This window comes from Labeo rohita, unplaced genomic scaffold (genome assembly GCF_022985175.1).
Source record: "Labeo rohita strain BAU-BD-2019 unplaced genomic scaffold, IGBB_LRoh.1.0 scaffold_2212, whole genome shotgun sequence".
Classification (NCBI taxonomy): Eukaryota; Metazoa; Chordata; class Actinopteri; order Cypriniformes; family Cyprinidae; genus Labeo; species Labeo rohita.
The window spans coordinates 1-9,080 of record NW_026128454.1 but is presented as its reverse complement, the minus strand read 5'-3'; the positions used below and the strand labels follow the sequence as shown (position 1 = coordinate 9,080).

Sequence of the window (9,080 nt, the reverse complement as noted above, 5' to 3'; positions counted from 1 at the left end):
CCTCTGTATGACCCTGGCTACAGTACTGTAACTCCGTTTCATGTTGTTACTGAACCTCTTATAGCCTTGACCATCTTTGTGTGAGAATGCACCAAACACTCAAAATTATATATATAGAGAGAGAGAGAGAGAGAAATAAGGCATATTAATTTATATATACGTAATGCAAAATAACAAAAATGGCATATACAGCTACAGTGATGCATATATACAGCCACAGCCATGATAATATGTACAGCTACAGTGATATAAATCCCTGATTTCTGTCATGAAACTTACAGCAGAAGCTGTGTTTTTCCATTGTGTGATGGTTTTGTTGTGTGTGTTGTGTAGGATCATGCACTGGGCTCGTCGCATTGAACAGGAGATTGACAGAGTCTTGCAGCACATCAGCGGCGCTCAACAACTAAAAGGGGTAAGGCTGTGTGTGTGGCTTTTCCAGCATCTCTGTCAAACGTGTGCTCATTACCGTGGGTCTGGCTTGCATGTCAAACACCCACAAACAACGAAGAACTCAGACACTCCTGCAGAATCCGTGCTGGAGAATATAATGATCCTGCCATTCTACCACCGAGAGGCTACAGCGTCTCAATGCATCCTGAAGCTCTGTGTGTGCGTCTGCTCACATCACTGAGAGAGAACAGATGGTTCACCCCTCATTCATTTACCCAGAATGCCACAGTGCTGTAGACAGAGCGCTTCACTGCTGATGATGATCAATACAGGGATATAACCAGCATGTTTGTACATGCATTATTTGTTAGGTCATCACATTATTAATGATATTTGAGATAAACAGTTTTCTAATGAGAACTAATGATCTTTTCATGAAGAGCTTCTAGAGCTGAGATTAAAACCCAGAGGGATTTTATTCAGCAGAAATACACATCATGTGACAGCCATGTCTTCTGAACCATCCCTGGATAATGCTCTTGATCCTAACACTTGACCTCTGACCTTGACTTTCATCAGTCTTTGTAACAGCAGTGTTTGTCTCCCCATCCTTACAGACTCATATTTCTGTCAAAGTTTGCATTTATGCATGTTTAGTGATTTTATTTCATTTATTTATTTATTTTTTTTTACTTTGTCACATTGTCACCATGAAATATCACTGACAATGCATTACATTTCTATGTTGTGACCTATTAAATTGATGAGAGTTAGCGTCATAATTGGAAAAACAAAGTAAAATGAAAAAGAGGATGGGAAATTGAAGTGCGCAAATTCAGCTTTTATTTTGTGCTGTTATCACATTTAAATATTTCAAAATGAGATCTAACACAATGTAAACAGATAAACATTGATAAATAAATGCAGAATCCAGTTTATCCAGCAGGACTAGTTTGAATTGTCTAATCTTAGGCTATAATATTGATTTATTTTGTTTTTTTTTTTTGTAAAAACAAGTTCATGGGCTTCATCTTGACTCATTGTCTTACTTTAAATGCTATGTCTAAACGTTCAGGTTGTCAGTGTGAAAGTGAGCGTGTGTTTGATGTTCCTGTATTGATCTGAGCTCTAAACAGCTCTTGTTCTGGACTCAGAGGTTATTTACCGGGTTAATGAGGCTTCAGTCTTCAGTCACGGAGCTGGATTTTTAGCAGCTGTTGTCTCACACCTCACGCTGGAGCGCAAACACTCATTTACACAAGGTGGAATCACTGCAAAATGAGTTTATTTTTAGTGTGTCACATCTAACAGGAAGTTACATCGGATTTTCCGATAATTTATATAGTACTTTTGCATTATTAATGTTCATATAGCTCAGTAATGAACATTAATAATGCAAAAAACAAACATGCAGCTCACTCACAGTTTCCCCGCAGGCTGATGGATGCTCTTCATGGACCCAGTATTCAGTGTCACATGATTCTTCAGAAATCATTCTAATATGCTGATTTGTGGTTCAAGAAACATTTTTTTTTTATTATTATTATTATTATTGTTATTATTAATATTTAAAGCAGTTGAGTACATTTTTTTTCAGGATTCTTTGATTAATAGAAAGATCCAAAGACCAGCATTTAGTTGAAATAAAAAGTATTTGTAACATTATACACGTATATACAACGTAGAATAGCATAGTGCCACGTTTTAGTGCCACGTTAAAAAAGAAATTTCAAAAATACGATTGAAATATTTCAAGAATAAAGTTGAAATTATGAGAATAAAACTGAAATGTTTCGGGAATAAAGTCAAAATAACAAAAATAAAGTCGAAATGTTTTGAGAATAACGTCAAAATGTTTCGACAATAAGGTCAAAATGTCTCAAGAATAAAGTTGAAATTATGAGAATAAAGTCAAAATATTTTGAGAATACAGTCAAAATTTGTAACTGTAATTGCTATAAATTCTCTGTTTTTTGAATTTATTCTAGAAATATTTTGAAAACTTTATTCTCAGAATTTCGATTTTATTATTTTTCTTTTATTCTTGTCTTTTTTTTTTTTTTTTTTACGTGGCACTAAAATGCCATCGTACCATTAAAAAGCTTGGAGTCGCGCGGGGGATAAAGCAAGGAAGCTTTAAATTGACCAAAAGTGATGATAAAGCCATTTATAACATTGAAAATAAAAACAATAGAACAGAAAAATGCTGTTCTTTTAAACTGTCTGTGCATCATAGAAACCTGAAAAAATTATACTCAGCTGTTCTCAGTGTAATAATAATATTAAATGGTTTTTGAGCAGCAAATAGAATGATTTCTGAAGTATAATGTGACTAGAATAATGATGCTAAAAATTCAGCTTTGAAATCACAGAAATAAATTACATTTTAAAATATATTCAAATAGAAAACAGTTATTTTACATTGTAAAATTATGTCAGATTTTTACAGTTTTTGCTGTACTTTGGATCAATTGTATGCAGGATTGGTGAGCAGAAGATACTTCTTTAAAATACATTAAAAATCATACTGTTCAAAAACTTTTGACTAGTAGTGTATATGTATACCAGTGATGCGCGGGTTGATCCAAAATGAGCGGGTGCCCGCGGTCACCCGCGGTTACGAGTCATCCAAAAATATTTTTAATGATATTCGGGTCGTGGTCGGTCGAGTCGTTTGAAATAAAGATGCCAATTAAACCTTTGTAATTTATATAGTACTAGTATTTATATTCAACTAACTGTTGAATAAATGCTGACGCGGGAAAAAAATCCTGATTTCCCAACACGTTGAACCATTTTATCATTTTAATAGGTTACTTTTAAACGCATATAGCTCAGTAATGTCAGTTTTATGTATTTTCTGAGAGGGGGTGGGATTTTTGTTGGGAAAGTCGGGGGAGAGACGCACCCTTTCGATTAGACTGGATAAACACATGCAGCATCTTAATTAAGAAAATGAAACGAAATAAATAAATAAATCAAGCCTTTATTACATAACAATAGGCTATAACAGCATTCAGAAAAAGAACAGTTTGCGCTCTCAAGGGCTTTCACACTTTTCCAAAAGTGGGCCTTCTCTCAGTTGACCTGCTGATGAATTCTTCAAGCAGGGTCGAAACATAAAAATCGCATTCATCAGTCAGGAAGCGGGTCGGGTACAATATTTTCTTTTTTTGCGGTCCGAGTTGCGGGCGGGTTAGTTGAAAACGTTGGTCGGGTTCGGGTTGTTTATACATTTTTATACATACACCCACGCATCACTGATGTATAATGATATATACATATATAACTGAGAGGATGTTTTGATGTTTTAGTTCTACAGTGAGAAGAGAAGACAGTTCAGTCTGGTCAGAAATAATCGTTGAGAAAGTTGCGACTGACATCGAGAGACTGCTGGCAAAGAAACGCAAAGCACTTGAGGTAAGAAAACGCACACAAAATCACACACATTCTTTGTAAAGTATTCATTTTAACAGTTATGCTCCATATTTTCCATCAGAAACTTGTGAGTGAAGCAGAGCGTCTTCAGAAAGTCATCATTGGCAGGATGGAATCAAGGTCAGACGACTTTAACATCACTAATTTATGGTTATGCATTTGTGCAATTTCATTTTTAACATTGCTCTTGCACTTGTGAGTGAGTGATCCGAGTATGACCAATGACTCCTGTGTTGATTCATTACAACAGTGGTTCCCAAACTTTTTCTGCCGGGCCCCCTTTTGCAGAATAAAAAAATTCACGCCCCCTTTTTTTTTTTTAGAGTAGAAACATTAAAAGTAAAGCATGTAGCTTTACTATGTACTATTTTCTTTATTATGTAACAGCATTCATTGTTATTTAAACAGATTTTGTTGTCTTTTCAAAACCTTATCCATGCTTAGAGCAGAACTACTATGCGTCATTCATTCATAATTTTACTCGGCTAATGGCAATTCTCATTTCTGATATCAATTGCACCATCTAGTGGTCTGTTATTTTACGACAAAAACCGCTACAACTGATAACAGACAGCTGCAGCGGGTACTGCGAGTCTTGAGGTAATAAAACATGATGAAATTCATATTTTGTGTTAAATTATTTACATATGTGGCAAGTAGCCATATAATAAGCAAGATCATTTCACAGTGGGGTCTTGTATCACCCTGAAAACGATCTAGGGATGTACCGAAATGAAAATTCTTGGCCGAAACTGAAACTGCTTTGTAATAATTATTTATTATTTTATTAAATAATATAGTCAAGACTTTTAAATTTAACTCAATAATTTTAATGATACTGAATAAAAAAAAAAATCAAAAGCCAATAAAATAACCACGTTTATGAAAAGTAAAAATAAAATTGGACAGAAAATATATGAATATTAAATCTCAATATATTATTTTTATTCAGTTCTATGAAACCGAATTAGATATAACTTTCTTTGACTAATTATCAAAATAATGTATAGTCCTACAAAGCTATTATTAGAGCATGTGAGCAGAGCAAACCGTCACGAGAGGGTAGCGTCATTTTACCAGCGTTGTCCAGTACTGCAGTACTACACCATGTTACAGCACAGTATGCGACACTGTTGCAAACAGGAACAAGTATACATAGACATTTTCTGTCGGCGCGTTATTTGAGCGGACTTTGCTTTTCCAGTGAGCATAAGCCGTACACGAGTGGAGCATTCATATGGGCCGTGATCAACTCAATGGAACGCACATTCATAGAGCGGAATATTGAGCGGAGCGTCACACATTGAATGGTGCGCGCTGAATACTGCCGGGCGGCGCGGCAGATATTTTCGGTCGTTTATCACTTTCGAATCTCTACAAAATTCGGCTGACTGTACGAGGAGCGTCTCGCTGCAGCCTGCGGTGGACATCCAACCCCGCGCACATCCAAGGGCGACGTCACAAACCACGCCCGTGTCCAAAAACGTCACATTCATTCATCATTTTGAAACAGGAAGAAGCATCGAAAAGACCTTGTTGTTTGCCGTGTGGGTAAGTAAAAAAATATATCTTTGGTCTTTACCATAACTAAAAACATTGACAACTTTTAAGAATGTGTGCGCCGTTGCGTTCATGTACACAAACAACAGTTCGACGCGCTTAGTATGTGTTTTAAACTTTACACAGACACATTATTATTTAGCTGACATCAAAATTTACATATATATTTATATATATTATATGTGTGCGTGCGTTCGTGTACATAAACAGTTCGGCGCGCTTAGTATGTGTTTTAAACTTCACACAGACACTTTATTATTTAGCTGACAACAAATTTACATATTTATATATATTATTTGTGTGCGTGGGTTAGATGAGTGTTGTTATGTGTTTGTGTTGGGGGGGGGGGGATAAAAATGCACGTTCAGCATTCATTTTATGTCGTAAGAACGTAAGAATCAGTGCACTGTGTGTGTCTGTCTGTACTATACATACGTGTGTGTGTGTGTGCATACATACATAAGTGTGTGTACACACACACACACAAATACATACACACATACATACATGTGTGAATAGATAGTGCACTATCTATTCTATCTATCTACATCTTATGACATAAAGTGAATGCTGAATCAATGTGCAATTTTTTTTTTTTTTTATAACCTGACCCCCACACAAAACACTCACATACATATTACATCTTTAATGATTAACACTGATCACAGTAACCATGCACAGTAAATCAGATGAGTAACCGCATCGTTTCACTAAATCTTGCTGGATAGCTCTGTGTATGTCACAAATTATCTTTGTATTCTTCTGCATTAATGGAAAGATCACATAACGTTTGTCAATGTTTTTGTGCTTTCTACACATTTTCAGTCCAAGCCTGATGCAGGGCAGTTCTGCCGGGTTGAGGGGTCCCTGCTGCAGTTTTACCTATGCTATACTAATGGCTAATTACAATTCACATGGAGGACCACATAAGCCATGCAGTAGTGCGTGGAGGTATGGTGAGAGCATTTTTCTAGGTATTGATGTAGATAAATAAATATATATAAATCATACATATGTTTGTATGTAGAATGATGAGGTAAATACTTTTTAGTGGACATATATAGCTTCCAACACATATGTATTCTCTATTTTTATCAGGAGTGCCAAGAGGACATAAAGTGGAAGTTTGCAAAGGTCCATCGTGGTGCTGGAAACGGAGTCAATGTGATTTATTCTGTGGGGTGGTGAAAGGTCCTGCCTTTCTACAGATGGACAGTAAAAATCAACAGAATGCCATCAAAGACTATCGTGGGGGGAGAATCGGATGAAGCAAGAGATGTCTTTTTATTCATCTTTGAGTATCTGGAGGAGCTGGACACATTCATATCAAATTGTCTTGATGAACAAGGCCTTATGCCATGTTCTGTAAATAGTTTTACAGAGCAAGGAATCTCTCTGTGTAGCCTGTGTATGTAGGTATGTGTACTGCATAGCAAGAACTGTTTGTCTGATCATTCAACTGTTCATTCAACTTCTTAGACTTATAATATTTGGAACAAATGTGCTCAACTGCTTTGAATATTGATGACAAACAAAAATGTTTCTTGAGCAGCTAATCAGCATATTACAATAATTTCTGAAGGATCAAGTGACACAGAAGACTGTAATGATGTAATGATGCTGAAAATTTAGCTTTGATCGCAGAAATATATTAAACTTTAACATACTGTATATAATAGAAAGCTTAAATTTTGTATTATTTTGGATCAAATAAATGCAGGCTTGGTGAGCAGAAGACTCTTCTTTAAAAAAACAATAAAAATCTTACTGTTCAAAAACTTTTGGCTGATAGTGTATATTTTTGTAACATTTTAAATTGAATTATTTTTGTAAAATAATAAATATAAAATGCCCAAAAAAGTAATGTATGTCTTTTTATTCATCTTTATGTGGAGAACCTGGACACATTTCATATCAATTTGTGATGAACAAGGCCTGAAGGTCAATGTCATGTTACTTATTTAAACTATCAAAGCAATCAACCTCTATTTAGCCTATGTATAGCCTACTGCATATGGAGAACTGTTGATTCTGACATTCAAATGTTAACACTTTATGATAAGTGGAACACATCTTAAAAAAAAAAATAACTGACAATTATACAATACCAACTTTTACAATAATTTTACATACTTTTACAATACCAAAATCGAACTGTCCCCTTTAAATTTGATACATTTAAAATCGATCGTAATAAATGTGAATTTATCTCATTACATAAATGAACAAGGTAAGGCTTAAAGGTTTTTATTAATAATTAGCCTAATGTAGTCAATGCAAGTATATTACAGGTTGTCATGATGACGCAATCAGCTCCGTATATTAGACGTATTAAATATATACGATTTAAGTTGTGGCATTTTAGCCTAGGCATCCTTTACACAAATAAGACAAGTGTATTAATAAAACGAAGGACAATGGCGTATTATTTTATATAGATCCCCGAAACTACCGTAAGTTGCTTCCACATACTTCCGGGTTTCCCCCGGTATGAGGCGTATAGCGATAGGAAATCACAAGGTGGGTGACGTATTTGATATGGGCGTGACTTTCGACGTCACGCTCGTACGCGGGCGGGGTTGTATCGTCAATGGGCGTGACGTATGACGTCACGCGTGGATGCGGGCGGGGTTGGATCTGGTTGGATGTCCACCGCAGTGTGCAGCGAGCCCTACTTGGACTGTACACTAGCCTTGCCGCGCCCCCCTTATCATAACTCCGCGCCCCCCCCCTAGGGGTCGCGCCCCCCAGTTTGGGAACCACTGACTTAGGTGAAGATGTCAGCAGGGCGGCCCGGACTGCTGAGGTGAGACATTTAATAAACGTAGTGTTAATCAGAATCCACTCTCAAAGGTTTTTGGCTGTTAAGGGATTTGCATATTGGTATTGTGATATTGATTTAATACAGCAGTTTCACGAACAAGAAGCTAATATTAAATGACTTTGTCTAACTACAACACTATTGCCTGATTTTACTCTATTTCGTCAACTTCAAAGCTGAGCTCCTGCATCTCCACCCAAACAAAGCGGTATTTTGTTTATGAATGAACGTGAATTTATGAATGAATGTTATAGTAAGTCAACGATTCAGCCACCCATTCATAAAGTCGCTTGTTTCGCTCCTGAATGATTCAGCTGTTCAAACGAATCAATTGAATGATTCATTGATAAAATCAGTGACTTGCCGCCACCTGGTGGCAGGTAAGTTAAAATATTTAAGTATAATTTTAATTATTAGAATCATTTTAATCAGTGTTTTTATATGCAAATGTTTATATATAAAACATTTATCTCACAACAGGTCCAAAGCAATTTGTGTAAATTAATATAAAAAATATAAATAAATTAAAACTAATAAAATGAGCTTAAAAACCACTTCACAGGAGCATTTGGAAGTCTTCATGTTGATGGCAGCAGAGAGGGACATCCTCTTCTCTCTGGACTCTGATGTGATCATTGACAAAGTTGCAGAGAAAAGTGAGCTGTTTACTAAGCTTCTTCTGTAGGCCCTTGTAGTGATGTTGAAATATAGTTGCCTCAAGCACCTCTTGAAATATAGTTACAGATGAAATTTTGTACCCCAAGCATCAATATGTTTCACTAGAATAACAACCATACATCAATTAAGACCTTTCATTATTTACAATAAAACCTGATCAAACAATTAGCATTTTCTTATTATTTTTCAA

At 35.8% G+C, this 9,080-nt stretch overlaps 2 long non-coding RNA genes across 2 annotated transcripts; both read left to right on the top strand.

Annotated features, from left to right (window-relative positions):
• The first annotated feature begins 288 nt into the window (after positions 1–288).
• Positions 289–4,109, top strand: LOC127159502 (uncharacterized). The gene is made up of 3 exons (XR_007826461.1): positions 289–415; positions 3,708–3,813; positions 3,893–4,109. It is a non-coding gene; the product is annotated as an uncharacterized LOC127159502 (long non-coding RNA).
• A 370-nt stretch (positions 4,110–4,479) lies between these two features.
• Positions 4,480–6,696, top strand: LOC127159501 (uncharacterized). Its single transcript, XR_007826460.1, has 3 exons — positions 4,480–5,382; positions 6,217–6,342; positions 6,490–6,696. It is a non-coding gene; the product is annotated as an uncharacterized LOC127159501 (long non-coding RNA).
• Positions 6,697–9,080: the final 2,384 nt, after the last annotated feature.